General features: G+C 39.6%; 1 long non-coding RNA gene across 1 annotated transcript; it reads right to left on the reverse strand.

Moving 5' to 3' along the window:
- Window positions 1–157: 157 nt before the first annotated feature.
- LOC106893003 lies at window positions 158–20,161 on the reverse strand. Its single transcript, XR_001412965.1, has 4 exons — window positions 20,081–20,161; window positions 15,101–15,209; window positions 7,318–7,377; window positions 158–1,672 (listed from the first exon to the last, which is right to left on the reverse strand). It is a non-coding gene; the product is annotated as an uncharacterized LOC106893003 (long non-coding RNA).
- Between the last annotated feature and the right edge of the window lie 4,728 nt (window positions 20,162–24,889).

Genomic DNA, 24,889 nt, shown 5'->3' on the forward strand with positions numbered 1-24,889 from the left:
TGTAAACAATATTTTGTATGCTATTTGAAATAGAGCTCATCTTCATTCAGATCTTTACAGGAAACTGTCTCTCTGTGCCGCTGGATCCTTCTCTGTTCTGTGTTACAGTATTTGCACTATATTACAATGGGAGAAGTTATGAACTTGAGCAGTAGGCTAAGAAAGATAAAACAAACTTTTATTTTAAGGCTGTTATAACACAATGTGTTTCAGTTTTGAGGCAAAATCACAATTTTAAATTATTGAGGAGAGGGATATGGTTCAACTAACACCAACTCTGTAAAAGAAGGAAGGAATGTAAAAAAGCTAGAAAATTGTATTTTGGGTCAACTGAAAATATTTCATTTAGAAATGAAAGAAAAATATTGCTTTCATTTCTCTGTTATGTAACTTCTTTCCCCACCCTCATCTTTTAAGAGAGATGACTTCAATCAAATTTTACATGAAAGATGCAATTTCTAATGAAAAAAGAGTCAAAAGAGTGTAATTGGCTCAGAGCTGGAAGGGTAAATATTTATACCTCAACTGTAAATTATAGCCTGTTCTCATTCTTTTACTTCAAACAAAATGAATCTTTTTCTGATTTAGGACTGCAGGAAAAGAGAAATGCTGAAAGAGGGTAACTCCCTCAAAAAAATCTGAGAACTTCTGGCCTCCTTTTTCTACAGCTCACACACGGTAAAGCACTTACTTCCTATACTCCCGGTTTGACTGCTGAAAATCATTTACTATATGTAAGGGTTTGCCTTTCTTTGAAAAAAAAATCACACGTTTATTCTTTTTTGGAGGGAGGACTAAGCAGCAAAAAATGCAGCTGCAAAATGGTCTCCATGTAAATCTGAAGACTGACTGAAGAATTACCTCTACACCTTGGAGTAGCTATGCGAAGAAGCTGCCCAATATACTGCTTGCTCGTTCTCCTTCTTCACATTACAGAACTCCAAGCAGACCCAACCTATCACTGTGCCTCATTATTTAATTTAAGCTGATTTTTTTTTCTGTTATTTCATTTCCACAGTTAGCTCCAATTTTGCCTCAAGTTCTTGTTTTCAAAAATCCAGGTAGCACTTGACAGCAAAATATTCAATGTTCCTTCTTCATTGTCAGCAATGTTTATTGCATCTGGGCCAAATCTCCAAGACAGAGGAAAGGAATTGCTTTCAGAGGAGTTGAATTTCAATTTTTGAAGAAATATTTTTCCTGTAGCAGCATTTAATTTCTTGACTGGGTCTGTAAGCCTTTGCTCTCCTGGCTTGAAGAGTTCCTCTGGGCTTCTAGGTGACTGGCTGATGCAAAAATTGTTCAGTTGCCTCATCCTTGCTGGAAGAAATGCAACTTATGTTTCCAGCCACTCTAGTCTTACTCTAGTCTTTGTCATTTACACCACTTAGAATTCAGTTGCCTGACAATACCCGTTGTAGAACTTTGATTTCAGGTGTTTATCTTTGCTACATTTTAGTATTCAAGATGGATGTCTTCTTTTAGATTAAAAATTTATGAAAAGTTTTAACTGAGGTCACATATCCATTTCTGAGGAAAGTGATGAAAAAAATCTTTCAAGATTTTACTTTCAATAATTCTCCAGTCCCTTCCTCAGTTTCCCAATGAATTAATTTTCTTCTATCACTAGATAACCTTCAGTCATTTCTTCCACATGCAATGTCCTCTATGTCTGTGTGAAGGAAGAGAAAAGAAATATAAGTGTAAATGTTAAAGCTGAGGTGTCACAGGAAAGGCAGTATCACAAAAAAAGAATGGTTAGGACCTGAGAGACACACACATTTTAAATCTCTATTTTATAATATAAATACTAACAATGAAGAGAATCAGTTAGTGAAGCCATGTCGTTTTTAAACTTCCATATCCTTTTTGGGAATTAAGACATATATCAGGGATCTCACTCATTTCTGGTCTACCTTCCTAGACATTTCTTTCCCATCACAACCGACAAGATCACATACTGTCATATCTTTCATGGCTGTCTTTGAAAGAGCTCTGCCTTTAAAAGGACTCAGTTTTATCCTAATATTTATGAGGTAAAAATTTACTTAAAGTTCCTAAATTATTTACCGCTATAAAGTCTTAAAGCCAAATAAAACACATTTTTGGGGGGCAGTAAAAAATAAACTGACAATATAAAGTTAGCTACTCCAAACAAGTGTTAAATGGTACTTGGAAAAGGAAATATTTTTCTTATTTCAGGTGTTTGTTTATATTTCCAGAAACCATTTCTTTGGGATTTTCTTGTACATTACCATTACTTTAATACCTGCATGCCCCAGTTGTATATAGATTTCATTATACTTAAAATTACTCAAAACATTTGCAGATATTTGTGAATGTCAATACATCCGAATATGTATAAAACTCAAAAACTGGTAGGTGAAGGGAGGTAAAATGTTCCTCCTTGGCCATATAAGTTTTATTCATAGTGCATCCTTGCTCTGGCTCTGATTATTTTACACTAACCAACTCTAACCATTTAAAAAAACATTATCCTTGGTGTTTAAGTCCACCACCTTCACTATAAATTTAATTCTAGGTAACAAATTTTGCATAAAGTTCCCTAAACAATTAACATCAGAAGTTGTTGCATAGAACTAGAGAAAAAAAAATGCATTGAGATCCTTAGAAAATATTTGCTGTGAAGATTAAAACATAGACTTTTCCCTATCACATACATTTTGGTTTTTCTCAGCAACTTGAACAGCTTTTAAGGTGGAGAGTAAATTCTTATTTGGATTAAACTAAAGGCAGATTCATTATTTCCTTTACAGTTCCTTGTGCTTCAAGCTAGCCATAAACCTTATTTAAGCATTTGAGAACAACTTGGCATATCTTTTCAGTAGCACAAATGAGCTTATTTGTGCTATTCAACTCTTTCTTTGCCTTGGGGTTCTTGTGTGTATGTCCCCACAGGCCATTAGCAGTCAGCACTCTAATACACACATTCACAACAAATCTTTTCCTTTCTAAATTATTTGGATTACCTAACTGGTACAAGTTTTCTCACTGCTCTGTTTATCTGCATTTCTTCTGGTATGCATGGATTCTTTTGCATATCTGCCAGGCCATCTGTACAAGAACATGCTTCCTGTCCTTTATTTATACCATTGCCTACAGACCTAGGTTCAGGTCGCAGGTGCCAGTATCACCAGCTCTCTGCTGATTCACATCAGCTAAGTTTCAATCATCTAATTTTCATTTGTTTTCAAAGACACAAAGGAACGTGGTTTTGGAATAGGAGGTTGTTTTCAATGAGAAAAAATTGCAGTCTTTTTGACTGCTCACTGTTTTGGAAGAGTCTGGGCTGTTTGATATTTGCAAGTATTCCCCAAGTGGCCATAACCCCGGGGTACACCCATTAGAGACAAGAGGAAAAGCAGCATGACTTGCAACTCCTACATAAGCTGTATCTTACTCTCATGCTTTTCCTGACACATGAACTGATTTTCATCTCCTAGCCCCAAGGAAGAAGGTTAACACAGGCCTTACTTTTTTCCCCCCAAAACCATAGCTCATCTGTTGTCATTAGGGCTACTGGCAATTTATTGTTCTTGCTTGTGAAAGAAACCAGGATGATTTTAAAAAAAAAAAAAAAAAAAAAAAAAAAAACCCTCTACTCTCTAGTACGTTTCAGCTACTAATTTTCACAAACAGCTGGTACCTGGACTAAGACCAGAAATTAAATCCATTTACTTGCTCTGAAACTGACTCCTTACCACCAGCTGATGAGGTTTATTTGCCTCTGAAGTTTTACACACATGTGAGTAAAGCAAGGTATTTTTTAAATGCATGAAGCAAAAGCTCAAGAAGCAGTGAGCAGCATAAGTAATGAAAACTAATCATTATTTTAAACATATGCCAGATTTCTCACCAAGAGTGTTTTCTCTGATAATACTAAGTGGTTTCACTTACCTGTGATCTCTGCCCTGATTTAATTAGGAGTTCTGCCCAAATCTTATATGAGAATAATATGTTACAGTAAGAAGGTATAAAGGCAAGAAGGACAGAGGGGAGAAGATATTTGATCACAAGTAAAAGTGAAGTGAAGGTCTCTTGACTCTCATTATCCAGAGGATTAGCTCAAGGGGAAACATCCATGAAGGGCTTGACTTGAAGCTGACTGGGCACTTTATGGTACATACAGACAGACAGATCACGAGACCAGGAGCCAAAAGATTCGAACCGTATCAAAGCTAAAACTGACATTTCAGTCTTGGGAGACATTCTGATATTTCAACTTTTGCTTCTGTTCTGCACAGAAAGGAAAACTTTCCATCGGAAAAACTATTTGGTGGCAGATTAACAGCCCATTCTTGTTAGACTAAAATGCTGTCTGATATTGGCTAAACCATTTGCCTTGATCATGCAAAACACTACAAGCTGTCCTTAAGTTTTGCATAATAAAAATTTACTGTGTCTCAATGGCCCTAAAAAAACAACAATGCTAACAGTAACACTTACTTTCCTAAAGTATAAGAAAGAATTAAAAAATATAACCACTCGTTGAAACAAAAAAAGGGTAAATTCAATATTTCTATATTTTAAAAATGGTATTAAATATATAACAGAATTGTAGCAGAGGAATGTAAAATAACACTTAAACCCAGAGCAGACTCAGGTTTGTAGTACACCTGCTGTAAGTCAACCAGGAAGCCAAAGGCCAAATGACAGGAGGTTTTCACCATAAGTACTTGAGGATGAGGAGAGGGAGTGTCAAAGGATAATCAAGAAACCGTTGGGAAAAGATTTATCACTGGGCCTTAGATAAAATGTCTCAGCAACAGTAGCAAAAACTTGAAGAAAGCTGCAGAAATTTCCCTGAATGTTCCTGTGGCTAGGCAGGCCAGGTAAGATACTAAACAGAAGACACTAAGCCAGAGAAGATACTAAAATTCCAGCTTTTGAAGAATAAAAACAACAGATCATTTTCTCTCTGCGGGCAAGGCTCTGAGAACTAGATCTGCCAGAGTCCCTCAGAGCTCCAGCAGCTACCACCTAATGCCTCGGGCAGTGAGGATCAAGCAGAGCAGCCAGACCTGGAGGAGAAAGAGGGTGAGATGTATTTATGAAGAAATAAGGAAGAAAGGAGGAAAGTGTCTCAGTTATTACAAACAATAACAAATATTGCTTTAAAATGTTTTCATTGCAAAGCTTTCAAGACTTCAAGTTTGAAGTCTTGAAGTTTAAAAGTCTTGAAATACTTTTGGTTAATTTTCCCGTCTCCCTTTCTTTTTCCATGCCTTTTTCTTTTTCTTTTTTTTTTTAAATTAGCTGATTTAAAAGGCAATGGGGAAGGAAGAAAAATGAAAACCAGGATAAAATGTGTTTCATTTTCATATTTTGTTGCAAAGACATGGCATACTGTTCTTTTGTTCTTATTACTGAAGGTGTGAAAAGAAAAAATCCTTTTCCATCCTCAGACAGCTGTGCAGCCTGTTTTGTCAAGGGCCAGGAGGAGAGTCACCAGTGTGGGAAACAAATGAAATGCAAAGCAGGTCAGGACAAATGCATAAACATAATTGGATGCTTCAGGGATCAGGGATCTAGATCATCAGGGGAGGGACTTCAACACACTTCAAGAAAGCAGACAGTACTGTGACACAGGAGAGGAGATGATGTCTTTCCCTCGGGTCTCAGAAAAGCAGCTAAAAAGATAATAGGGAAGAATTAAGGAAAACCAAAGTCAGAGAAGGGCAAAAAGAACTTAGACTGAATCAGGAAAAAAAGCAAATGGATCAGGAATGTGAGATGCTTGCTAGCTAGGGAAAGAAGACCATCAGGGAATTAAAAAAAAAATTTGGTGTTGTTTCCAGCAGAAAAGAAACAAATGAAAGTTAAGCCAAAGAACAGAAAAAGTGATAGACCCAAGGAGTCCTATGAGTAGTGCAGAGAAGCACACTCCTGCAAGGCAATCAGGCAAACGTGGTGGTAGGTGTTGGTAAGGAATCAGACAAGAGCCGGAGTCAGACAAGAGCCAGAGTCAGCACAAGAGAGGTGGCAGGAGCCCATGGGAGAGGAGATACGTGAAAGCAGGCTTAGACACACTTTGAAAACCAAAAGCTCTTGCATCAGATCAATTCTAGTGTTGAGATTCTACTGTCAAAACATACCTAGAGGTACAGCTAAGCTACAAGCCACAGAGAATGTAAACAATCACAGAATGACAGAATGATAGGTCTTGGAAGGGACCTCTGGAGATCATCTAATCCAACCCCCCTGCCAGAGCAGGTTCACCTAGAGCAGGTTGCACATGACGTGTCCAGGTGGGTTTCGAATGTCTCCAGAGATGGAGACTGAACCACCTCTCTGGGTAGCCTGTTCCATTGCTCTGCCACCCTCAAAGCAAAGAATTTCCTCCTCATGTTTAGATGGAACTTCTTATGTTCAAGTTTGTGCCCATCACCTCTTGTCCTGTTACCGGGCTTGACGGTTAAAAGAGACTGGTCCCATCCTCTTGATACCCACCCTTTAAGTATTTATAAACATTGATAAACCCAGCCACTGATCCATCTTTCAGCTTGAAATACATATATAACGTGAACTCAACAAAATTGCTTTCAGAACCCTGGAAAGATAAGCTGAATGATTTAACCCCTTATAAATGATGACACTGTGCATAGATTGGCTGCACGATCAAAGACTGCATCTAGACATTTAGTATGCTAAGTAATAATTCTCCTGCATCAGTCAATTAAAGAATCTCTAAGTTCACATTAACATAACACACACTAACTGTACCCAAGGAACCATTAAAATGTATCACATTAATATTCAACAGCCTAATGGCTTCCCAGGCAGGCATTGTCAAGATACACCCAAAGGGCCTCACTGGGTCTGTTACAGCATCCTGTATCCAAAATCTGTGCATTAAACACTTGTTTAATAGGCTCCAATGTGAGAGAATATAGCAGGTACTGCCCATAGTGTCAGTCATCCATGGGTAATGGGAGAAACTAATACGCTTCCAGCAGGAATGACAAACCAGATTCAAACTGATGGCAGCAGCACAATCATTCTACCAGTGCCTTTCATAGACTGTAATGGACACAGACTTCCCTAGTATAGTCTAAATTAGATAACTGATTATACTACACTTTAAAATTGTAGAATAGTCACAAAAGGGGAAAAAAAAATAACCAACAAAAAACAACTTCTCAGAATGATGGAGAACTTGACAGGAACCCTCAAAAAGGAAAATTCCTAATTAACGTAGCCTTCTGCTGTAATTTTGTGGAATACATGATGGTGGAAGAGATCATGCTGTATAATTTCCCCCAATACACATTCATTTGCATTCAAAAACACATTCACCTTCACTCAGAAGCTGTTTAACTCACAATACCGGCTTCTAAACGTCTCCTGTGTTTGCCCCTGAAAGAAAGAAGATGTTATTTCAGAGGACATGGGAAATGGTAGAACTGCAAAACACCTGACAACAAGTTTTAATCTTTCCATTTTTACTGTTAACAATTTGGCTATCTCTGCAGTTCCTGTGACTATATGGCCTCTTATTACTGCAAAAAGAAACTGTACCACCTCATATTGCTGGAGATACGTGATTCTTCTGAACCACATTCAGAAACTTCAGAGTGGTTTGAAAAGAAAAGAGAAAGATGAGAAAAGAAGGAAAAAGCCCTTTTCCCAACAATACCTGACCTAGATGAAACACATAATAGGAGTTACAATGCAGACCTAAAACAGCACCAATATAACTGATCTCAGTCTACTCAAGTAATTTCACTACTAGTAGTATTATAGAAATCGTTGCAGTGCAATGACCCTTCTCTGGCAACAGCAGGGCAATTTATAAAAGATCAATTTTAAACTAGGCTGCAGAGTGAAAAGCATGTTTCTAGAGCTCTCTTTGTTCATGAGGTAACTGTTTCAGTATTAGCTTTGCTTTTTGCCAAGGACCATGGTTTTGGTGTACTCTGGTTAAGGTCTGCTAGCAGAGCCACATGAGCAACCCCATAGAGCATAGAAAGAAGTAGTCCTGACCAAAAAGTGCTTTTGCTGACAATGACTTACACGAATCAAGTGAGCTAAAGCTACTATCTTGAGAAAAAAATAGTTGAATCACAGTAAAGGAAACGTTGAGTACCATGTCACTTACATTGTTACAGGAGGCAGAGCTGCTAGGGTGGAAATAGCCACAGAAATGTAAAGCTACAGGAAGGTGGTTTCAAAGGATTGCAGTTATCTAAGATAGAGTTGGTGTCCCTTTCTACCCAGCTTTGTCAGCAAACTATTTATTCATAACGTCTGTAGAGCTGCCATTCCAACAGCTTTTTAAAATGTCTAAAAGATGCACTTTGGTGCAGAGGAACAGGCTCCTACTGAATTTAGAAATTTCAGTCAAATCTTCAAAATATACCAAGCCATATATGTTGAAGTCTCATCATACAGGTAGGGGTTCTTTTTATTTTTCTTCTGAGTTTTTAGAAATCAAGCTTTCCAATTAGTTTCTACAATTAGAAACTTATTTTGAAAAAAAAATTATTCCCACAAAATCACATCCTTCCAGGGTTCAAACTCCAAGTGCCATGAGACTTCTGATAAAGCAAGAAAGTACAATGTTGAAAAAGGTAAAGCCCACACTTCTCTGCTCTTGAAGTGCTACAGAGATCTAGATAGGCTTTATTTAATATTTTGTTTTGCCCAGCAAAATCTGTCTGCAAGGACATCTCAAGGGACCTGCATACTGCATTCATTTTTCCATTCACTTTTCCATGACTTCCCCAATAAATGCAGTGGGGCTTTTGTGTTTATTTGTTGTTTGATTGAGGGGTTTTTTCTTCAGTGTTTTTCTAATTAAGGAGTTAATTTTTCTAATTCGAGTTAAGAAGGAAAAGAAAGTGTGATTGCTCTCTATACTTGAAACTATTTGTACAGACTTTATGCTGTGGGACTATGCAGCCACAAAGTACCAGAAATGTGTTTGATAACTGTAGCACAGTGGTATTAATTTTGTTTCCATTTTAACCAGCCTCACCCACCAGTGCTCTGAATTTCCTTAAGCCATTTGATTGAGCAGTATCTATAAAGCATGAAACAGCCAAGGCAGCCAGACTGGACTGTGGCTTTTTTTTTTTTTTTGGTGGATACAGCAGCCTGTATCACTTCATGGGAAAAGAAAACTTTGGGCACTGAGGTTCAGTTTGAACTTCTAATGTGAGCAAAACCAGTTACTTGCTGGGTGATCTGAAATAAAAAAATCTTTTCCCCAAATTTGTTCAAGCAAAAATAAGTTTCAACAAGCAAATATAAAAGGAAGATTCATCCCAGAGGCTCCTACCACAGATAAATTATCCTAGGTAATAAGCACAGCCATAGACACAAACTGATTTGCAAATGATAAACGTCTTCAAAAGTGCATGAGTAACTTACAAGTCTGAGTCATACATTTAAAAGACAGTTAGGCACCTTGGTCCCACCAATTTCTGGTGAAACTCAAGATATGTCTTTCTGAATTAGTGGTATTCAGTGCAGAAATACCAGCTTGGCCAAGCTTCATTCTGCCCTCCCTGGCCCTGCCTTTTACCACACCCTCTGTTTCCCAGCTAGGATACCCTTCTTCATCTAAGCGAAGCCTTGCTATCATCTTCTCTGGAAAGCCCTGAAACCTGTCCATTTGTAAAGAAACCTTGAAGGTAATGTAAACCCCCTATAAGTCACAACTGGCCTATGCAAGCTTCAGTGACACATTTCCCAGGCTGTAACTGAGCAAAAGCCTGCGAGCATACAGGGCCATGCAGATATATTAGATGAGGTCTGAAAGCTGGAGAGCTGTGTCCCAGTTACTCTGCATTGTGGAAACATGGCTATGGTACTGCTTTGACTACAGCCTTACTCTGCAGCCATCTTGTATGGGTTTTCTTCCATGATTTAGATATACAACAAGAAAGAACACACTTTTTAAAAGTCTTTCAAATAAAAATGTCTATAGCTGATGTCACAAAGACATCAGAAAAGAACTTTTTAATACACTTTTTTGCAGGAAAGATTAATACTGCTGTCTGAGGGATACTTGATAACTCACACACTCTCTATAACAGCTGAGAAACATCTCAACTGAATGGGGCATTGGGACTTAAAAAGACTTCATAACCAAAAGAAGCAGCTTTATATTGTGACATAAAGGAGAATCCCACTATAGCAGTCTCCTCTCAGACTCCCAAGACGGCAAAGACTTGACAGCAGAAGAGAAAAGAAGCCTCAGTTCTCAGCATGCTTCCCCCCTCAGCAATATACCCAGCTATCACACCTCCACTGGGACACCAGAAGCCAGGAGAAGGTTATCTGCTCAAACGTGACTACTTATTTTTCTTCAGAAGCATTGCTTAACCTTTATTTTCTGCAAAATGTCTTAAAACTAACACTTCAGGTCTATCACCACACAAAACCCGCCAGACATTAGCAGCAAGTCTGACTGTACTAGCTAGAGGCACAAAAGTGAATGTGTAATTATCATTTCTTTCATGCTGTGAGCAAGGGTTACTCCTTTTGAACTTAAGGTCTCAGTTCAAGTCCTATCAGGGAAACCAGCCTTACATGTGGTTGAGGTTCATGCACAGCCAGATCACAGAGCTGTCACTGCTTTAAAGTCTAACACTTTTCAATACTCCCCACAGAACAAGATCTACAGCTATGCCAGCATGGTTGCCTGAATAACAGAAATAGGACAAGCAGAGCCAAAGATAAAAGAAATACTTTCCCATGCACTGAAAACTGAAGAGCTTCCAGACTTCGGGTTCTTCATAAGGTCCTTGATAACACCAAGAGCTCCAACACAGAAGACTTCACTGCTACCAGCTGACAATGCAGAAAGGATGTGAACGGATGCAGAAACACATTTTTTTGCACACATATCCCAAGAATTGTGCAAATGTTCTTATTTTGCTTTCTCATTATTTCCACAGGGGAAAAATAAAAAGAAAAAAAAGGAAGAGACAGAAGAGAAAAGGAAGAGGTGCCCCCCTTCAGAACTGACTGGCTACTCTTGCCTAACTTTTCCTAATAAAAATTCCAAAACCTGAAAGATGGACTTTTAAACATTTTTGTTCTCCCTTTTCCATATTGAAAACTAAGAAGTGAGGAAAAAAGAAGGGGAAAAAGCCGGGCAGGACTGGAGTAAAAGGAGTGGAGAGACAATGGAATTGATGGAACAAAAACCGGAAGATCTGAATAATTCTCTACTTCGTGGCTACCAAGTTACGTGACTAGGAGCAAGTTATCTATCACTTGTTACAAAGTAACATTTTAATCATCAAAATTGCTTCAGTGGTAAATTTTGATCACTGGACAATTACACTTGCAAACCTCTGTAAGGTTATTTAAGACAAATAGCTAAAAATGCTTCTGACAAACAAAAGATGTCAGCTCTCCCACACAAATCCTATCCAAATGTCCTGAAGCTCATCAACCCTTACGCATCAAACAGGAGCTTTGGGTGTTAGCATTTCTGACAAATGACAGGTTCACTTTCTGGGTCTTTTGTCCTCTCTATGATTCATATGGGCTGCTGGTAACCATTTCTTATCTTTTGTCTCCACATACAATTTACATTTGAATCCCTGAGGGAAAAACCTGTCTTATTAGAGTGGATTTATACAGTGTGCATGTGTGAGGGCTGTAGTTGTGTTTGGGATTCATGTAATAGTAAAGTAACCAAGTTTTTGCTAAGACTGTAGGGTAAATGCTGCCCATGTATTGCCTGTTGTCTTCGTCAGTGTGTCCTAAAAACTGCAGACATGTTAAAGTACTGACATGTTTTCCATCTAGCCTACGAACACAGTTTTACTTCTTATAGAAAAAGTGCAACAAGTATGGGTGAGCACTGAGATCTGGCTGCAAAGGGATAAGTCCAGAGCATGCACTCAAACCCAGGAGCCAGAGAACATACCCAATTCCCACAGCACAGGCATACCTGCACTGAACCAAAATTCAGTTTTCTAGGCTGCTTTAGATTTGAATTGCCTCTGACCTTATCACGTGCTGGGCAAGAATACACCCTGGAGAGATGAGGAATACCACAGGGACAGCAAGTCTCTCTGTGAATGCCCTTGAGCTGAGGCTAGAGGGAGTTCAGTCTAGTCCAGATAACCTGCTGTCCCCTTGCTAAATGAGGACTCCAAGCACAGATTCACTGAGCTGGGATGTGAGGGAGGAGGATTAGGGATTTCCCCTTACCCATTACCTCACAGCTTCTTTTCTTCTAACACAGATGGTCAGCACCTGTGCTCACAACAAAACCTTGCAGCCTCTTGAACAGGAGCAGCCTTGTTACTGCTCAAGGGAAGCAAAACAAGAGGGCTGATGGATTTTAAGAGGAGGAGGACAGGGACTAAATGTTTCTTCACTGCCAAGACTCGTAGCTATGGGGTTCCTAAATAAGACCTTACTAGGACAGCCTGGCTCTTACTAGGGCTCAGATGCAGAGGTATGATTATGGGAAATGCCCCTGCCATGTCCAGTTTTGTGTGGCCTATCTTTCCCTGTCACACTGCCCATGTACTGGCTGGGGACACTCAGGCCTCCCAGTCCCACTGGAGTCCTTCTGCTCCTGCACAGTGCTCCTGCAACTCGCGACGTTACATGGAGGGATGCAACATGACCCTCTTTTGTCCTCTGCACTCAGTGTGACAGCGCACCCATTAATCAAAGGTGAACCTTGCCAAACAACGTCTCTGTCCATCTGCTTCTAAGACACAACAGAGCAACAGAAGAATGTTTAAATCCCCGTGAAAAAGAGAATTATTTTCATTCTTTCTTTTTTTTTTTTAAATCAGAGAAGAATTTGTGGTACAATTTTGAATCTCAGCTTTGACAAAACAGAAAAAGGATGACTAGGCGTTTTGTCCTGAGTACTAAATGATTGTTACCACTGCCAAAATATGAGCACAGCAGAATAATGGCACCCACACCACCTCCCAGTGGAGATTTCTGCCCAATAACAGATGTGTGTGTGAAGATGTAATGAAATGCCTAGCAAAGGAAGCCAATGGTGCAAACGAACTACAATAAAAATAACAAGCAACATCAAGAGAATCATGTCTCACTAAGTGATGTCAGATGGCTGGTGCTTAAGCTGTTTATGGGGCATCAATGGAATTGCCTCAGCAATGAGACTTAAGGGCCTGCTTGTCAACTGCTTTGTGGTTCACAGTGCTGCTATAGCCAACACAAGGCAAGCACGACACAAACCTATTGTGAGTTCATGGCATTTTTCAGATATAAAAGGTCTATGATTCTATGATCAAAAATCTGACCCAGGAAGCCTGCCACCACTTCACTTCTGACATGACTGTGCCAAGCTAATTGTTTGTTCTGTCTCTGCTGGTTAATTGCAGAAAGAAGAACAACAGCTTTGTTCTTGAGTGCTCTCTGCCCAGTTGGCATCAAAAGCTCACATGAATACAGCAATGTTTGATAATTATCCAGAGAAATCCAAGCAGGGTGGAAAGCAAAATACTGCTATTGTTACTCATCTTAATTGACAACAGGGAAGGAAAACTGAATGAAATACTCAAAGGTGGAAGACAACAAGGCTGCCACTCTGAAAAAAAGCAGAAAGCTCCAGATGGTTGTCACGTCACAGAGCTGCCTCAGCTGTTTGTGACACATAGCCTGCATTAGTGCCAAGCTGTCAGAAACACAGTTTGAAATGGTCAACCAGAATCATAAATGGAGTCCTTGAACATACACAGTGGAGTGTCAAATATGACCTTAACAGTTCCTCTCTTGAGATCACAGTCTAGTATGTCAAAATACATACATCAAAGTATTTCCAAGAGGATGGAAAAGGGCAAAGTATCATTCAACCCACAGGATAATATACATCAGAAAACTGACCTATCTTATTCACAAAATGTACGTCACTAGCCATTTTCTTTGTGCTTTTATTTACATACATGTTTGTCTGTACTCTGGCCCTTACAGATTTAATGGTAATAAGCCCCACTTACCTTCTTTTATTTTACACAGATGTTGTTTTCAGATACTTAGCTGTGACTTTTACACTGTTTTAAGAAGTGCAAGAGAAAGGAACAGAGATTATACCCATATGCATTGACTGAGGGTATCTGCAAAGAATGTATCTACAAAATGATTCATCAATGACTTTCATTACATAATGGAATGACCTGAAAGTATACCTGAAAGAAAGTATTTCATCACAATCAGGTAGGACAACACCTCTGGGTTGTGTCAGCCACAGCTGGGGTTTTGTCAGGAATAATTACCCAAGGGACTAGCCACAAAAACCAGACTTATTTCATAGAAGTCACCAAAGGATAACCACCTTGCAGTGAATTTTGTTGACTACTCTTGCAGAACAAATCTAAACAAGCATTCCAGTGATGTAAAGCTCTAAAAATTTTTTCAAAGCTGTGAAGTTATCTTTCAGTCACCTTTAAAATGGTTCTTCTCATACCGAGCAAGCAATGCAAATAAGTAATTAAAAATGTGAAACCCTGCCATATACATATGGAATTTCTAAATGGCATTTAGGATCTTGAAAGAGTGACAATTAGTATGTTCAGAGAATGAAATCTTTGCTTAATTCCACAATAGCAAAATTTCTGAATAGGCAGGAAAATCTCAAGCATAATATAGCAACATGCCACGGTAAAATACCCTTAGAAAAAAAAGAGGGAAGTCAGAAGACAGCACATCATCAACTTCAAGCATCAAACTGTGCCAGGGAGTAGCCCAGGCTGACACTTCCCCACCTGGCCGATGACTGCCTTCCCAGCAAGAGCTTGCACTGGGGTTGTCTGCTCAGCAGTGTCCCTGTCTCAGCCACTCACTCTGTGTGTTAGCCAAGAAAAAGAGCAACAAAATGTGTGCTTATAGTTTGGGTGTGATCTTGTTCCCAAGCTTCTGCATGCATAAAACCCACCCAGGTGAGTGTGATCTAAAGAGCTACAGGGTCCAATAACAACAAATACCATGACTACCACCCTGTTTTCCTCTCATGGAAAGGACTGGATCCTACATACTGCTGAGCAGTCTGACTGCGACCCAATAAAGCATTAAAAAGAGCGCTAAACCTAAGTCTATGGGTAAACTACAAGGGGGTTATTTGCATACTTACAGAAAGTAGGTGATTAAGTTTGATAGAGGTAACACCAATCAGTGATTCTTTTTTTCCGTGCAGACTTGAAAGCATGAAGTTTCTCATTAGTCTGACTAACCTTTTTCGCCTAAAAGGAATACAAAATATGAGGAAAAAAAATATAAAATCCTCCTGAAAAATCACATACAATATGTACTTTTTCTCAAACCATCTACATGAATTTAATGCATTATCTTCTTTATGGGGAACAGAGGCAGAAAATCATATAGATAGAAGTATGCCTTTTGCTACCCTCTAGCCATGCTTCAGTTCTGGTTTCAGTTCTGGTTGGCATCTCTGGTACTATAGCAATACAAACTGCAGTACATAAAGAAATCTTAAGAATAATAGCTGACATCTGTCAAACTGGAATGCCTTCATCACATAAACCCAAACAGCTAAAACTCAGGGGATAAGTGTTTATAAAAATCTTTTCTACAGAAAAATTACTGTGGGGCAAGATTCAGAGTTACATGCCACTGCAAAATGGGCTATCTGCTCCATGTACTAGGAGGAAAACCAGAGGATATATAGCAGAAAATAAACCTGCTTCCGCAGGGGATTAACCTGGATGACCTGACAGGGCATCTGTTTCCATCGGCAATTCTCATTCATTATACTGCTTCATGTGGCTCTCCTGAATCTTGTGCTGAACCTGGAATCTGTAATTTACCTTGGGCTTAAACCCTAGGCTTCAAAAAAGCAAATCCTTTTAAAGAAATTGGCTTATTTTCAAAAGACAGCTCCTTGGTTTATAATCCAGGAGTCTTAAAAGGTTCCCTAAACCTGTGGAGGATCAGGGCTGTGCTGTACTGAGCGTTCATTACTTTTCTTAGGAGAAGAGTTGGTATTTTCTCCAGTCTTGCTTTCTGCAGTACCTCTGTGTCTGTGCACATGCAGACATGCATCTGTGTATGTACAACTGGAAAAAATATTTTCAATTTAAAAGCATTTTAATTGCAAAGGCTTCTATGTCATTGTTACACACAACTTCATACATCTAGTTCAAAGAAAACACTTTGCTGCAGGAAATGAATTTAATCGAAAAATCAAGAAAATAAAAAAATAAAGGTGAAATATTAGAAGTTCTAATCTTACTTATAGTCTTACTCTGTTAAGAAGCATTAACACGTGGTAGTAACAAATAAAGATCAGCTAAGTAGGAACAAGGACTTTGTGGTTTACCAGTTGCTTAGTTTATTGTGACATTATTTTGTGTACTAGAGTTAAAACTTCATGTCAAAGAAAAGGTACTAAAGGATCAAATTTATAAAAACAGTATTTCAGGAAAGGACTCAATTATTTTCAAGCCTTTGGTAAGCTTTTTCACTATCGTTATATTTACCTAATGATTTCCAATTTAAAAATTATAACAAACTATTATTAATTCACTACTTAAAATTTAATACAGAGAAAATATTTGTGTTTATTTGATTATGATGACCTACTGAAGTACTGATTATTACAAGTGTGCTTAAGGAAGGTAACTAATAATTTTTGATGCACTTAGTGAATAGTGTCCTACCTGAATCAAACAATCCTAAAGCACACAGTTTCATGAACTTAGTCTTTCTAATCTAACTGCTGCAGCAGTTTGTGATTATCTAGCACAGTCTAATTTATGATTGAGGACAGTCTAATCAAATATAAACATTAGATGATGATACACCCTCTATGAATTTTCTAGAATATTCAAATATCTTACTGTAGATAAAAGATCCCACATTATGACTTGGCTTTTTAACATTATTTTATTTTGCTGTTCTGTCATCTGATTTTCCCTTGACATTGGTGTAAATGTGTATAGCCTGAACTGATTTCATACTAGTTTCCTGTCGGTGCAACCTCAGAGTCAGATTTACTGCCATCTTGCAGCTGGTTTGCTCTACTTCTGCAATGCAAAACAGCTTTTAACCCTGTTTCGGTAACTACTTCAGCAGGTTTTACAACTGCCTTGAATAAGAAAGCAGCATAATTATGCATATCAATGGCACTGGTGGAGAGACTGCTGATGATTCACATCAATGTGAACTAAGAGTCATGTCTTTTATGTTCAAGCACACATATATAAGGTGATTTGGCAGTCCAATTTTTTGGTGTCTATATGATTTTTAAACACAGTACAGTTTTCTTTCTTTGTTTCTTATTTACACAATATGGATTTCTCTGGCAACAATCAGAGGCTGAAATCCTGCCACCCTAAAATCAAAGTTCCAGTTGCACTCAATGGGGCAAATCTTCCCAAAATATCTACAGGAATTGTCTTCTTGTAAGAATGCATAGAGCATAGAGAGCAGAGAATTACTTATTTTGTTGAATTTGACCCAAATTCTTAGTCTGTTTGAATTGCAATTACAAAACTTGCTATCTGGTGAGCAGTGGCAGCGTAACACATAAACCAAAAAATTCTGCCTATAGAGATATCATTTATATGTCTACATAAGTTTTAAATCATTAATATATTGTTATTTTTTACTTCTGCTCAACTCTGATTCAATTCTTCTCAAGCTCTCAAGTATACTACTCAATTCCCAGTTCAGCTAAGAATACTCAACTTTCTTTCTGCAGCCTTTTCTTTCTGTAGTTCATCAAACTATTTCTGTAGTATATTTGCTTATCCATGGATGTACTTTCATTGCCTATTTCCCTGTAAGTTTTCATTTATATCTTTGCTTACAATTTTTTCCTAAAAATCCCATTTGTAGTAAACTCATATTCAGACAATTCTTTCACATTAAAAACAATGAAACCCGTTTTTTTTGGTTCACCCAGTGCCAACAAGAATGATACACTATTCCTCATTTCTCAGAATCCTGACTTTGTCTTTGTCCTAACCAAGATAGTGAGAAAATCTTTAATTTTCTATATACATTCACTCCCCAGCCATGCTTGCCAGCTAAATTGTTAATTTGAAAGTCTCTCTGTTGGAAAATCCTAAATTTTCATTTTTTAACATGCCCTCTGGATTCCTTTAATGCACATTCCAATAGACTCTGGATCTCAACACTCAGGCTTCAGCCTGGGGATAATGGAAATTAACAGTTAGTTCATAAGTGCTGGTTTTGCCATATGTTGCCAAAGATACTTCCTTTTTTATGTCCTATTGATTTCAAGGGCACCTGCCTCAATTAATTGCTCTCCCAGCTGATGTCACTTTCAGATCAAAGAGCTAAATTTCATCTACATGCATTGCTTTTCTTCATCAACCTAACAATACAGCGACTACTACTCCTAGTTTTCCTTTTTAGGGTGGAAATTAGGAACAGGAATTTATTCATCGCAATTCAGGTATTGTTGCAGGATCACTGCAGAACAGTGCTGAATTAATTTATTTTACTCTGTATTCAAAGTTGATATAACCTTTGCTAAGCAGAGCAGTATGAGTCACTGCAGTGCATACATGCTGTATTTTTATTTTGACTTTCTCCAGCCACCAGTTTACCTACTCTAAACATTATTTTGAAACAAGGAGGCCTAGCTGCCATAGAAGCATCACACTCCCATGCTTGCCATCCTGTTGAGGCCTGAGAGAAAAGTTATATATGGCTTTTGTTTTGTTTTGGACAGACACAGTAGGAGATACAGGAACAGAGCCTGTTCTACCTGGTCTACCCACAAACTGCAGCTAGAGAAATGCCCGTTGCTGATGGTCTAACTGTGACCCAGTCTCCCTTCACAGAACAGAAGTATTCCAACTCCAGTGGGAGCTACAGACGAAGCTGGAGCATTCAACCAAAGAATGATGTCTTAGGAATAACTCTAGCCATTATAAAATTTGCAGCATTACACTATGCCTTGGATCTGTTCATTTCCAGTCTATGTAAAGGTAGCACTGAGCCATGGTTTGCTCTCCATTCTGGCACCTGCCAGGGTAGTCGGACAGTCACAAGATTTCACTGAATTTCACTGAATTTTTAGAGTTGGAAGGGACCATAGAGATCATCTAGTCCAACTCCCCTGCTGAAGCAGGACCACCCAGAGCTTGTCAGAGCATGTTACTCAGGACTGCATCCAGGCGGGTCTTGAAAATCTCCAAAGAAGGGGACTCCACAACCTCCCTGGGCAGCCTGTTCCAGGGCTCCGTCACCCTCACCGTGAAAAAGTTCTTCCTCATATTCAAGTTCTTCCTCATATTCTCTCAGCTCTACCACCTGTCTAAGCAGGTCATTCATCTGCTCACATCGCATACAATGGGTGTCCCCGGGTCCCTGTGCTGCCACAGCCAGGCTCAGGCACTCGGTGCAGCCAGGGCCCTGCACGGCCGCGTCTTTGCGTGGGAGCTCGGTCTGAGTTCCCTCATTTTTCTTGACAGGGGCTTTGGGGCGTTCGGTTGCCAGTCCCTTTTTTGAGCCTGAGCGGCCCATTCCCTCTCAAACCCTCCCTCTCTGTCTTGCGCACAAGCCCCGCTCCGCCCCCTCACTCCGCTGCCTCTCTCGGCCTGCTCGCTCCGACACCTGAGGGCCGCTTCCCTCACTGTGCGCACGTGCGCATGCACGCTAAAACACCCGCACTTCCGCTCACGCGCGCCCGGCACGCGCTAGGAGCCTGTTACGGCTATGGCCGCTTTTAAATGTGCCGCGGCTCGCCCGGCCCCGCCCCCCGCTACGTCAGCCTCTCGGCTCCCTCGCGAGATTCCCGAATGGGTTCGGGGCTCCCCGCTCTCCCTCAGCTTCCCGACTCCGGGAAACCTCCTCTCCTTCTTAGGCTAGATCAAGTTCAAAGCCGCAGCACTCACCGCTGCCGCTGTCGCTCTCCGCGTGGTCTAAGGGAACCTCACGCTATGGCCGCTTTTAAATGTGCCGCGGCTCGCCCGGCCCCGCCCCCCGCTACGTCAGCCTCTCGGCTCCCTCGCGAGATTCCCGAATGGGTTCGGGGCTCCCCGCTCTCCCTCAGCTTCCCGTCTCCGGGAAACCTCCTCTCCTTCTTAGTCTAGATCAAGTTCAAAGCCGCAGCACTCACCGCTGCCGCTGTCGCTCTCCGCGTGGTCTGAGGGAAGCTCACGCTATGGCCGCTTTTAAATTTGGCGCGGCTCGCCCGGCCCCGCCCCCAGCTACGTCAGCCTCTCGGCTCCCTCGCGAGATTCCCGAATGGGTTCGGGTCTCCCCGCTCTCCCTCAGCTTCCCGTCTCCGGGAAACCTCCTCTCCTTCTTAGTCTAGATCAAGTTCAAAGCCGCAGCACTCACCGCTGTCGCTGTCCGCGCGGTCAAGTCTGGCTCAGTTACTTGTCATTTCCATGGACCCCCAGGAGACCAGGATATAGAAATAGAAAGACATCATCTCCTCCCCAGCCAGCCATAAACAGAGCTCACCAGACAAGTACAAACAGGTTAAACTTCTATTGGACATCTATTCTTCATTAAGATTAATAGATTGAACATCCAGAAAGGAACAACGTTATCATGTACTCTGGTCTTCCACCTAACACTGGGGCTTTCCCTGAATTCATCCTGGTGTCAAGTCTAATAGCTGGGCTTTGATCTTAATTTTTAAATTTCCAGTGACAAAGAATCCGCCAAAAACCTATGGGAGCTGTTCCAATGCTTAATTAACTTCTTAGCTAAATGTATTGTCTGCATTTTGTTTCAGATTTCATGCACTGAATCTTATTATACTTGTCTCTGTGTATGACACCAAAGAGACTTCTCTTAACGACTGTTCTGTTTGCAGAACAGTCTATGCCTACCATGACGAAATTACCACTGAAATTTCCCTCTGAAATGCTTTATTTATTTAGGCTATATAGTCTGTCACTTTAAGGTGTACTGTCTCTATTGGTTAGCGTTATGATCATTCGTGCAGCTTCTCTTTGAAACTTCACAATTTTTCCTTGAAATTGGAAAACTAGAGCGCAGAGTTTGTCAAGTTAACAAAATATAGGGGGGGGCAGACTGCTCTGCTCTGCACTCTAGTCCTGCAGATCACACTGACCTTCAGCACTTCAGGGGTATCTGCGTTCCCACCAAAGCAGTACAAGAGGGAAATCAAACAGACGGAGGTTTGATTTCACACACTTTGGTGTGATTACAGACCTGCACGTCCACAGAGCATTTTTACCAGCAATGAAGTTAAATAGATTTGCCAACCTTAGGCATGTGCTGCACACGTGCAGAGTTAAATGCTTCAGGATCTTGCATTCAAATGGCAAGTGAGGTGCTCTAGGCGATGCCCTGAACGGTGAGTTTAATCTTGATTCCACCAGAAGAGAAACTGCACTGAGAACAGCAGTGATATGCTTGGGTATGTACATCAAGACTCCAACTACAGACATGAGGTAAATCCACACCTAAAGAGTACTCCTCCAGCTAGTGTAGATGCACCTGGTAAGATCCCAGGTCTCTTTCTGAAGAACAGAGTCCCCTAACTGAGGCCTCCATTCATCGAACTGCACTGAAATGGAGATTCACTTAAATCAAACCTGTTAAAGTCCATAAGGAGGCAACTGTACTAAAAAAAGTCTCATACTGTCAGTTAATTCATCTCACCCATAAAGCAAATCCTTCTTGATCAGCTACCTGCTGGAGATTCTGTGAAGTTACCCTCTTCAATTTCTCCAGTTAGCAAGAATTCAGTTTTGATACCATGAAACAATTTCAGGCTTCTTAAATTCCACAGGTACAGCAACAACTCCGCCTTCAGAGACTGAAGAACAAAATGTTGGAACTTCTAATCATATCTTGTAAAGACTTGCTGAAGAACTATTTATTCTGCTCTTTAAAGTATGGATAAGGTGAATATACATCCTGTGGAAGCCCTGGAAGTTAGGGGAAAACATTAACCTGGGGAGTATGTTACATTAAATAGTATGACTTTGATGGTATGAGAGTTAGGCCATACACTGTTTACAGCCAAACATGTAACTTCACAAGAGCCTATTATGAAGGAGCCAAGCCACAATCATATTAACTTCCAAAATATTGTTTGTGCACTAAGGATAATCTTGGACTTGTTCATTTGTTTTTATCTTGTATCTTCTAGATAAGATCATCTGTTGTCAAAAAATGCTCGAAAAGACACCAAGTTGTTACTTAACATAGTCTTAGGAGACTGACTACTGACAAATCTTTGATTAAAAGAAGTGAAGAGAAAACAGAAACATAGTTCTTCTCCCTCTCTAGAAATAGTGGTAAATGTTGAAAATTTCTGCAGGTAAATTTAAAAAAAATTACTCTATGATTTTAGGTTATCAGAGGCAAACAGAAAAGGATGCCTTGTAATCTGCAATGCATACAAGTAAAAAGTTGCTTTCCATCAAGCCTGAGTCAGACTTCATGCTATATTGTATTTCTCCTCATTAACCTCTGGGGTATAAGCCTACACAAGTTTAACAGACGGGTCACCCCTCTACCTTCAGTATGGTTATTCTTCTTTTCTACCAGGATAAGCCCAAAAGAAATTTTGTTGTTCATTCTGTTCACAAACCAGGAATAAATCACATTATAAAAATGCTCACAATGTCTTATTGCTTATACAGAGATTTACTATTTGAAAACTGGTTTGATTTTCCACAGCAAATGACTAAGAGCAGAAATCTATAAGCACAATGATTACCTCCTTCCTCAGGGCCAATTTGGATTTCATAGTCATACGAGTTCACAAAACAAGTCCAAAATTGCAACCACATTTCTTCTTGCCATATAAGAGCTAATCACAGCCATGGGCCTTTTTTCCAACAAGGTGCTATGGGGAGAAAATGTGGTGCTTAAAAATAATACATGGCATAAGAAGTTTGATCGTTTGCTTTATAATCATAAAACTCAGCTTTTATTCTAGCTTATTTTAGTATTTCCTTGGTGAAATAACAACATGTAAGTTAGTACATTAATATGGGTTAACTTCTATTCATTTAAGAAAGTGAGGCAAAAAGAAGCAGCTTTTACATGTTTAATATGCTTCTTGTTTTTGCCTCACACAGCTCAGTAGGCAGCTACTGTAGTACCCAGGCATGGCACCAGGTCACTTCATGCGTTTTTCAGCAGACAGAGCTGGTATGCTATATCACTAAGGAAGCACTGTACCTGGAAGGAGATAAACTTTCTCCCAGATTTGCCTAATTTTAAGCTAAAAGGTATAATAACTGTTCTCTGGTAGTTACAATACTTTATAGCCACAGTGAACCACCTTCTCATGAGCAAGCAGTTCACCCACACCATGAGTTTCACACTGCTTTAATACAGTTGCTACACAATGTTTATCTGTAGTGCATCTGTCAAGGGCTCACAGAGGAATGTTTTGTCTTTAGTGCTCTGCTACTGAATTACTAAATATTCACCAAATAAAATAAAACTATTTTTTTATTATTCTTAGTCACTGTAAATTTTCATGCAACACTGTTATGATTTTCTTTTGAAATTTGTAGGGAATGCTATGTAATGTGAGGATGCACAGTTACTTAGGCAATCAGGTGTATGGGAGGCATCTAGGAGACTTTTTGTCCCTTAAAATGCAGTCAATAAATTATTGAATAACCCACTGCTCTAACCATGAATTTTGTTGCATCATATTCATATCTAGAGGAATAGATGCTCTCCCAAATGGAGAATGATGATGGAAGGACCAGGCAAAAGTGGCAGCTGGCCTGTGAAGGAGAATGTTATTAAGAGAATCTTGACTGTCTGACATTGCAATAATACAAACAATGATTGCTCCAAGGAAATGGTTTTCTGTAATCATATTTTCTCATTGTAAGACTACTGTACCATGAAAGTCTCCTCTTCTAGGAGCTGGGAATAGTTCACACTTTTTTTTGCTTTGGCCATGCAGGGTGGAAACTACATACTTTCTCTAAACCCTAAAATAACCCACCTTCACACATAGTGACCTAAGCAACCACGGCAGAACACCTTCTGATGTAGCTTTTTAGGGTCCAAAGGTTTACAGTGATGGAGGAGATGGGATAGGGGATAAAGAGAGTTGGATCAAATTCTTTCTTATTTTGGTAGTGCATTGCTCTAAGGCTTTTCAAAACCATATTGTGAATGAGTGCTTGAATTCACCTTTGAAAGAAACAATTTCAGCAGATGTTGAGGGGTCCTGTTCAGCGAAAGAGTGGAACTAATACAACAATTTCTAACTGGCTGTGAGAGAGCATATTTGTCTGGTAGAGATCATTATCTCTGTGACCAAGCATGACTTTATCATTCTTTAAGTATTATCATACAGCCTCCAAATGATATTTTTCCTTAGTTGTAACTTTTGAATAATAAGCAGGAGGGAAGACAGCTGGAGCATGTATGGTAGAAGCACAGTCTGATCATCAAGATCATAGCTAGACCAGATGCCATACTTGTCAACACATGTCATAGCTATAACAGTGATCTCTGCCATTTTACCTAAAGCAGCAGAGGACAAACAAGTTAATACTGTTCAGTAACCAAGGCTGAGATTGGCTATTAACAATGATGAAAAAAATCCCAAACATCTATACCCAGGCAGACTTACCAGATTGCAGCTTTTCTTCTCATTGAGAAAAGGGGACTTGAAGACACTTCAACTAAAGGAAGAAATTTATTTTATTGAATCTTTTTGCTGTTAAGGTTTTTTGTTGTTTTTTGGGGTTTTTTCAATAGCCAGAGCGTAGCCAAATCTCCTGGCTGGCAGCTTCTAGAAGTGATGTTTGTATATTATCAAAAATTAGGAAAAACAAGTGCTACCTGATTAAAATATCATCTGTAGGTAACAATATATTCTCACTTTTTGCACAGCAATAACCTTTCTTCTCTCTCATGTCCTTGATTTTATTTTTTACAGAATGTCTTCATTTCGCCAGGA

The sequence above is a fragment of the Calidris pugnax genome, unplaced genomic scaffold (genome assembly GCF_001431845.1).
Source record: "Calidris pugnax isolate Ruff unplaced genomic scaffold, ASM143184v1 scaffold24, whole genome shotgun sequence".
Taxonomy (NCBI): domain Eukaryota; kingdom Metazoa; phylum Chordata; class Aves; order Charadriiformes; family Scolopacidae; genus Calidris; species Calidris pugnax.